Source organism: Mustelus asterias, chromosome 6 (assembly GCF_964213995.1).
Source record: "Mustelus asterias chromosome 6, sMusAst1.hap1.1, whole genome shotgun sequence".
Taxonomy (NCBI): Eukaryota; Metazoa; Chordata; class Chondrichthyes; order Carcharhiniformes; family Triakidae; genus Mustelus; species Mustelus asterias.
Window position 1 is genome coordinate 17,021,541 of NC_135806.1, and position 9,189 is coordinate 17,030,729.

The following is a 9,189-nucleotide window of genomic DNA, read 5'->3' on the forward strand; positions in this document are numbered from 1 at the left end:
GAGCACCCGGAGGAAAGGCATATAGCCAGGGGGAGGACGTGGAAACTCCAGGCACACAGATACCCAAGGGAGGAATTGAACCTGAGTCCTTGTTGCTGTGAGGCAGCGGTGCAAATCACTGTGCCACTGTGCCCCAGGTACTGGTTAGTAATGTCACTGGAGGGCAAACCAATATGTATGGAACTGGGTACAGGGGCAGCAGTTTCTCTGGCCCCCGACCAGGAAGTCAGTGGCCTTGTGGTAGTGTCACTGAAATTAGTAATCCAGAGACCCAGTGTAATGGTTTGGGGACCTGAGTTTGAACAAATACAATACAAAGATGCAGTGTATTCAGAAAAGCCTGAACATTTTCCCTTGAGGCTTGCAGAAATTGTGCTGAAAGCAAAAATCGGAAAAGGCAGCTGTGATGGCAGAACAGAAGGTAACATGGAACTAAATGGACAGACAGTGAAGCTCCCACTGTTTGTGGTGAAAGTTAACCACCCAGCTTTAGTTGGTTGGCAATGAGAGAAAGAAGATCCAATTAAACTGGGATGAAGTACTTAGCTCTGCAACAAAAGAAACTGGTCTCATAGCTGTTCTAAAAAAATACTGTTATTTTCAAAGGACAGTTGGGAAGCCTGAAGGGCGGCACGGTAGCACAGTGGTTAGCACTGCGATTTCACAGTGCCAGGGAGCCGGGTTCAATTTCAGTCTTGGGTGATTCTCTGTGTGGAGGTTGCACATTCTCCCAGTGTCTGCATGGGATTCCATTGGGTGCTCTGGCTTCCTCCTCAAGTCCAAAGATGTGTAGGGTTAGATGGGTTAACCATGGTAAATGTATGGTCTTACAGGGATAGGGCAGGGGAGAGGGCTTCAGTAAGATACTCTGTCAGAGAGTTGAGAAGACTCAGTGGGCCAAATGACCTCCTTCTGCACTGTAAGGATTCTATGAGAACACGCCCACCATTTCTATACTCCTGGATGAGTACATGGGACTTAATAGGATGGAGGGTTATAGGTAGGCCTAAAAGGTAGGGATATGTTCGGCACAACTTGTGGGGCCGAAGGGCCTGTTTTGTGCTGTAGTTTTTCTATGTTTCTATGTCTCTATTTCAGTTCAAATCAGCAAGGCTGCTCGAATGAACCCAACATTGTCCAAAGCCATGGACCATGTGATGCATGGCAACTCTTAACCAGACTTTCAAGTCTCACCTGACCTTCATCCTTACTTTTCCTGGAGGATGGTGTGATCAGTCACTTCAGAATGTTGGTTTTGTGGCATGAGAGTTAATACTCCACCAAAGCTGAGGAAACAAGTGTTGGACCAACTGCATTCAAGACACTGTGGAATAGTTTGCATGAAAGAGATCTCCAGGATCTACTTTTAGGATGCAGGATACAGCTCAAATGCTGTGAAAGCAGGATAATTACTCATTTTATCCATGTATTATTTACTTAGGAGAGAGCTCGTGGACTTTTGTTTATAAAAAGAAAAGCTCTCCGAGGGTTTGTGATTAAAGGAATAGAAAGTAGGTTTCGGTATGCAGGGCCATGTGCTAGTGTGGTTAATGGGAGGAACTAGGTATGTAGCAGAGAAAAGCAGAAAATGAAAACCTCTCTGAAAGCTTCAAGGCTGTTTAGACTCATTATAGCAATTATATTTATGGTTGCTAACTGTATTTAAAGTGGGTGTTAAGACTGGAAGAAGAACGTTGCTTATTTGGAACTGAAACAGTGATAAGTTAGAAATAGAGTTGTTTCTTTTCATGATTAAATATTGTTCAAAGAACAAAGAACAGTACAGCACAGGAAACAGGCCCTTCGGCCCTCCAAGCCTGTGCCGCTCCTTGGTCCAACTAGACCAATCGTTTGTATCCCTCCATTCCCAGGCTGCTCATGTGACTATCCAGGTAAGTCTTAAACGATGTCAGCGTGCCTGCCTCCACCACCCTACTTGGCAGCGCATTCCAGGCCCCCACCACCCTCTGTGTAAAAAACGTCCTTCTGATGTCTGAGTTATACTTCGCCCCTCTCAGCTTGAGCCCGTGACCCCTCGTGATCGTCACCTCCGACCTGGGAAAAAGCTTCCCACTGTTCACCCTATCTATACCCTTCATAATCTTGTATACCTCTAGTAAATCTCCCCTCATTCTCTGTCTTTCCAAGGAGAACAACCCCAGTCTACCCAATCTCTCCTCATAGCTAAGACCCTCCATACCAGGCAACATCCTGGTAAACCTTCTCTGCACTCTCTCCAATGCCTCCACGTCCTTCTGGTAGTGCGGCGACCAGAACTGGACGCAGTACTCCAAATGTGGCCTAACCAGCGTTCTATACAGCTGCATCATCAGACTCCAGCTTTTATACTCTATACCCCGTCCTATAAAGGCAAGCATACCATATGCCTTCTTCACCACCTTCTCCACCTGTGTTGCCACCTTCAAGGATTTGTGGACTTGCACAAATGGATAATAACTACACCACTTCATTTGTTAGAGTTATAGTTAAACTGTGTTATTAAATAAAGTTTGTTTTATTATTAATTTGTCAGTGGAATTACTTCTGGAGTGAAGCATCCTATCTTCACATTTATGCCAAAAATAAAAATAATTGTTGGGGTCTAGGCTGGCTTCCGAATATATATTGCAATTCTGGGTCAGGGACCAAACACACTGCTCCTATTTGTTCCATGTGACAGCTGTTGATGATGATTCTCCATTTTCGGTTCTATGGGCCTGATTTTACCATTTTGAGTCTAAGTGCCGAATCTGGGCGTAATACAGATAGGCGCCTGGAATCCGCTTTCCAGCGCGCCCATACGCTTTTTGCCGGCTCCAGTCCAATCCGCGCAGTGGGCGGGGCTTAGCGCTGCCAGAATGATCGGAGCTCTGAACTGCGCATACGCAGTTCGAAAAAAAATCTGAAGCAGCGTGCCCGGGTGGGAAAGAAAAAAACAGCAGAGAGAGCAGAGAGGGGGGGAGGATGGATATCTGGTTGTGGGACGGGGAGGGGGGAGGATGGGGGGATGTATGGCAGTGTGTGACGAGAGACAGTGTTATTTTTCTTGATGAAGAGCTTCAATGAATACTTCTAACTTCTCTTGAATCTCACAAACCCTTTTGAGGTCCTCTGCTAGTTGAACTCGCCTTCCTGTCAATAGTTGAATTTTTTTAGCATTGTCATCAGCAAAACCCTCCAACACTTTTTTCACATTCTTTTCGAGGCGTCTCACTTCAGTATTTGTTAGCTGTTGTCGGAGTGTGCTTGCTGTAATAGCTAGCATTCGCTGAATGCGCCAGAACATGATAACGTTATTGCATTCAAGCTCAGAATCTACAAAATGCCTTTGGTAATAGTGGAAACCTCTTCTGCAAAGATTACAATGGTTCAGCGATTCCATTAGGAAGTGTTTTCGGAAAACTTGGTGCCAAGTATCTTTAATCAGAATGGTGTCCACATCTACATTTTTGGCCTCCAGGTTTTTACGAACTGTTGTAACTTCATCGTTAGCAAGATAAGCTGTATGTTCCTCATTGATTTTTAGCAGCCGTTCCAGTTCAGTTTTGGTTTCATTTCGAACATGCTGTTCTGGAGACCGTGATTTCCAGTCGAACCACCTTTCTTGCCAATCTGGCCCCACCATATCACGGATTACAGATTCAGTATCTCAAAGACAGGTTTGCAAGGGTTCTTCCAGGAAATGGATAGCTGCATCCCACTGCTGTTCGTCAGATATGGAACGATCTTCTAAAGCATTGTGCTGGATGACTCGCAGACTGTCGAGTTCCCTCAGCCGAGGATAGTTATTCTTCCATTCAGTTCCAAGGTTGAAGCGAGTAGCTTTAAATGCATCAGCCTGTTGTTCCACAGACTCACGCACCATCTTCCAGAAACAGTCTGAAACTGCTAGGCTCAAGTTCTTAGTTGTCACTTGATGTGCTTTCAGCATCCCTGTGCGTTCAGCATCTGCTGAACCATCTTGGATACAAAAGATAATGAATGGTACTGGTCGATCTTCCTGGTGCTATCAGTACTGTAACATCAGGAATGGCTGCCAACACCAAGGATATAATTTTTAGCATAAGCAAGGCTTACATGCAGAACCCTAATGCCATTATCCTTTGTATCCAAGATGGTTCAGCAGATGCTGAACGCACAGGGATGCTGAAAGCACATCTGTAATTCGTGATATGGTGGGGCCAGATTGGCAAGAAAGGTGGTTCTACTGGAAATCACGGTCTCCAGAACAGCATGTTCGAAATGAAACCAAAACCGAACTGGAACGGCTGCTAAAAATCAATGAGGAAAATACAGCTTATCTTGCTAACGGAAGGATGGTGGAAGGAGACCAGCGATCGAGGTAGGTTGGGGATGTGCTCTGCCGAGGAGGGCCTGCCTCCCGGGGGTGTCCGATCCCGGGCGGGGGGTGGGGGAGGGGAGGTCTGCCGGGGGGGCCTGCCTCCCAGGGGTGTCCGATCCCGGGGAAAGGGGGGGTCTGCCGGGGGGGCCTGCCTCCCAGGGGAGTCTGATCCTGGGGTGGGGGTGGGCGGGGGGGAGGGGGGGGGGCGGGGGGGTGGGGGGGGGTATCTGCTGGGGTGGTTAGCGGGGGGAGTGCGTGAAGGATGGTCAAGGAGGATGGGCTTCGGAGGTTCCCCTGCAGAATAGAAATCCGCTTCGGACTTTTATTCTGCAGGTCGCTAAAAGCGTGGATCCAGAACGGGCCAGAAGACGGTAAAGTGGGATTTGGCGGTAGGGTTGGACAAGCCGTTCATTCAGTCGATTTAAATGCATGCTAAAACATTTAAATCGTCAGGCCGCCCAATTCGGCCGCGGACCGGACCCACGCCCGAATCGAATGTCGGTGAAGCCGCAATCTACTCGGAATCGGGTGTGGATCGCGGTATAGGCCCGATGTCCAACTTTACCGCGATTTCGCGCCCGTTTTCGGGCCCTATATCTCAATACTCATCTTCTCTTTCTTTCCTTGTCCCATTACTAACATCCCTTATGTAATTTAATCCAATCTGCCATCCTCTGGATCAGAGACCTTCCTTTTGGTTCTTCTCTCCTTCCCTTTCCCCTGTCCCTGTATTTCTTTACAACCTCCGACATCTCCAATGTTTACCAGTTCTGACATATGTGTGTGCATATGTTGCTGTGCGTATGCGGGCGAGTGTTCTTTGGAAGGCATTTGGGAGCTGAGAAATAATCATTTGCCCTTTCTTTTTAATTTACAAGAAAGCTTAGAATAGAATAGAATCCTCACAGACAAGAAGGAAACCATTCGGCCCATTTCACCTACACAGACAACAATCCCACCCAGGCCCTATCCCCAGAACCCCACTTATTTCCCCGGCTAATACCCCTGGCACTATGGGGCAATTTAGCATAGCCAACCAACCTAACCCACACATCTTTGGACCGTGGGAGGAAACCGGAGCACCCAGAGGAACCCACGCAGACACGAGGAGAATGTGCAAACTCCACCCAGACAGTCATTGAGGCTGGAACTGAACCTGGGTCCCTGGCACTGTGAGGCAGCAGTGCTAACCACTGTGCCACCATGCTGCCCTCTTGTCTTTTGTCTTTTGTGTGTTGTTGAGAGTCACTGCGCTCAACATACCATCATCCACAGTGAGAGGTTCTGCGGGTCATGTTGTAGTCGGTACCCATGATATGGAAGACCCATCACCTCTGCAGGGCTCACAAGATGCAGGCGCCCTTGTCCTCTGCCAGCTCTGCTCTGGTTTCCTACATTGTGTGTCATGTTGTCCTTCAAAAGGGAGGGAAGTGGTTGTGTAGCACTGCATTAGGGTGATGAGCCTGCCATAGCTGAATAGTTGGAGCCAGGTGATGGCAGTGAAGGGTGGGTGTGAGGTTGGCAGTATTAGTGGGTGTGGGTGGTATTAAAAAGGAGAAAGCAGTGCTGGAGGAACACCAGCTAATGCCACAATCATTCGGATGAAGTGGCCACACGCATGTACATTGCCCTCCTTGACCAGAATGGGTGAGAGCATGTCTCAAATTGTAGTCCATACGTTCAAAAACAAGGCACAAAATCTTCTAGATTTCCATCTTTCATGTTCATTCTCATATACAAATGCAAAACAACAACTTGCATTTATAAATCGTAACTAAAGTAGTGAAATCTCCCAAGGCAGTTAACGTGAACAATATCAATAAAAATATTTTGGCATCTTTGACATTAAACCATACAAAACAAAAATGACCTAAAGCTTGATCAAGGTGATGGGTTATTCGGAACACTGTGATAGAGGTGAGAGGTTTAGAGGCAATGACATCTAGGAAGGGAGTTGCAGAGCTTTGAACCTGGTTGAAAGCACAGTCATAAACAGAGAAACTTTAGATCAAATGCCTGGGGCTGGAGACATTCATCAATGTTTACTCCCATAATGCACTTGTGTAATGTATAGCGACTAGGAATCCTTCAGTGAGTAACTCACCTCCTGACTCCCAGAGCCTATTCACCAACTACAAGGCACAAGTCAGGGGTGTGATGGAATTCTCTCCACTTACTTGGCTGGGTACAGCTCCAATAACACTCAAGAAGCTCGCCACCATCCAGGACAAATAAACACTCCATCCACAAACATTCACTCCCTCCACTGCCGACACACAGTTGCAGCATTGTGTACCATCTACAAGATGCACTGCAGGAATGCACCAAGCCTTCTTAGACAGCACCTTCCAAACCCCACAACCATTACCATCTGGAAGGACAAAGGCAGCAGACACATGGGAACACCACCACCTGGCAGTTCCCCTCCAAAATACTCACTTTCCTGACTCAGAAATATATTACTGATCCTTCACTGTTGCTAGGTCAAAATCCTGGAACTCTCTCGCTTAACAGCCCTACAGTTGTAGCTGCACCACATGGGCTGCAGCGGTTCAAGAAGTCAGCTCACCACCACCTTCTCAAAAACAATTAGGGATGGCAATAAATGCTGGCCGAGCCAGTGACGCCAAAATCCAATGAATGAGTAAATGTAAATGTTCCATTGAAAGCGTTTTGGGTAATCCCAAATATATACCTTCTTAGTAAATGAGAGGCATATTTTTTTCTTTGAATTACCTGACAAAGTTATAAGATTCAAATCCAGGTAGTCTGAACCCAGAACTGACTGACATAATAAGAGGGGGAAAAAATGGCAGCTTAGTCTTTGTATTAATAAGTTTTGTGAGATGTGTTTCCAAAATATCAGATGTACAAGAATACAAAACCTAGTCAGTCCATCAGCTGACTAGTCTGCCTCAGAGAGGCACCCCTCTGATTGGCCAATTAAAGTTTTTGTTTTCCTTTCAATTCCAAAGGGCCAATGGTGAAATTATCAATTTGAGGCGTGCATTTTGTGTGCGTTGTGACTGTAAGTGTTGTATATTTCATGGCTCCTGCAGAAACCCTGGAGGTCTCTCACAAACCCCAAGGTTCCACTGAACCTGATTTTGGAATGCCCTGCTCTTCATTAAGGCTCAGTGATGAGAGCTGCTCAGGAGGTCAGATTTGGAGCAATTAAGAGATCACAAACACTGGTGGGGCTGACAATTCAACAGTCATAGAATCAGAGAATCCTATAGTGCCCCAGGAGGCCGTTCATCCCATCGAGTCTGCTTCGACCACAATCCCACCCAGGCCCTATCCCCATAACCCCATGCATTTACCCTAGCTAGTCCCCTGACACTAAGGGGCAATTTTGCTTTGTCAATCCACCTAACCCGCACATATTTGGACTGAAGAACTTGTCTATATCCTGTCTGGAACACGGTAGCAACAATCATTAATACATTCAGACTGCGCGTTTGTAACATTTTACTAAACAGACAAGTGGTTCAGAGATTAAAGACAATATTTGCTTTGCCTGCCAACTCTGCAATAAATCTGGCTACAGTTTGATTTGATTTGATTTGTTATTGTCACATGTATTGATATACAGTGAAAAGTATTGTTTCTTGTGTGCTATACAGGCAAAGCATACCATACATAGAGAAAGAAAGGAGAGACTGTAGAATGTAGTGTTGCAATCACAGATAGGGTGTAGAGAAAGATCGACTTAATATAAGATAGGTCCATTCAAAAGTCTGATGGCAGTAGGGAAGAAACTGTTGAGTTGGTTGATATGTGATCTCAGACTTTTGTATCTTTTTCCCGACAGAGGAAGATGGAAGAGTGTATGCCAAGGGTGCATGGGGTCCTTGATTATGCTGGATGCCTTTCTGAGGGAGTGGGAAGTGTAGATGGAGTCAATGGATGGGAGGCTGGTTTGAGTGATGGACTGGGCTACGTTCACAATCCTTTGTAGTTCCTTGCAGTTTTGGTCAGAGCAGGAGCCATGCCAAGCTGTGATACATCCGGAAATGACGTTTTCTATGGTGCATCTGTAAACATTGGTGAGAGTCTTAGCAGACGTGCTGAATTTCCTTAGACTCCTGAGAATGTGTTGGTGGGCTTTCTTAACTTCAGCGTTGGCATAGAAAGACCAGGACAGATTGTTGGTGATCTGGACACCTAGAAACTTGAACCTCTCGACCATTTCCACTTCATGGTTCTCTTAGAGAAAACATAATTAATGGAGGATGTCATCGGCCATTGGTATGGCTTCTGCTCTGTCCAAGACCGCATAAAACTACAAAGGGTCGTGAACGAAACCCCATCCGTCACTCAAACCAGCTCCCCACCAATTGACACTTTCTACACTTCCTGCTGGCTCGGAAAAGCAGCCAGCATAATTAAGGACCTCATGCACACCAGACATACTCTCTTCCACCATCTTCCATCAGGAAAAAGATACAAAAGTCTGAGGTCACGTACTAACCGACTCAAGAACAACTTCTTCCCCGCTGCCATCAGACATTTGAATGGACCTACCTTGTATTAAGTTGATCTTTCTCTACACCCTAGCTATGACTGTAACACTACATTCTGCACCCTCTCCTTTCCTTCTGTATGAACGGTATACTTTGTCTGTATAGCACGCAAGAAACAATACTTTTCACTGTATACTAATGCATGTGTCAAGAATAAATCAAATCAAATCACTGAATTGACAGTGAGTCAACTATTGTGTCTTTATCTTCAATTTCTTAAAGCTCAAACTTACCTTCCAATCCACCAGTGGCAGAAAACTGATGAACATGTCTTCACACATTGCAATTTCAATTTAAGCATTTATTCATTTGGCACACAGA

At 45.9% G+C, this 9,189-nt stretch overlaps 1 pseudogene; it reads right to left on the bottom strand.

The window, feature by feature from the left end:
- Nucleotides 1-3,037: 3,037 nt before the first annotated feature.
- On the bottom strand, nucleotides 3,038-3,931 carry LOC144495242 (dynamin-like GTPase OPA1, mitochondrial pseudogene; annotated as a pseudogene).
- Nucleotides 3,932-9,189: the final 5,258 nt, after the last annotated feature.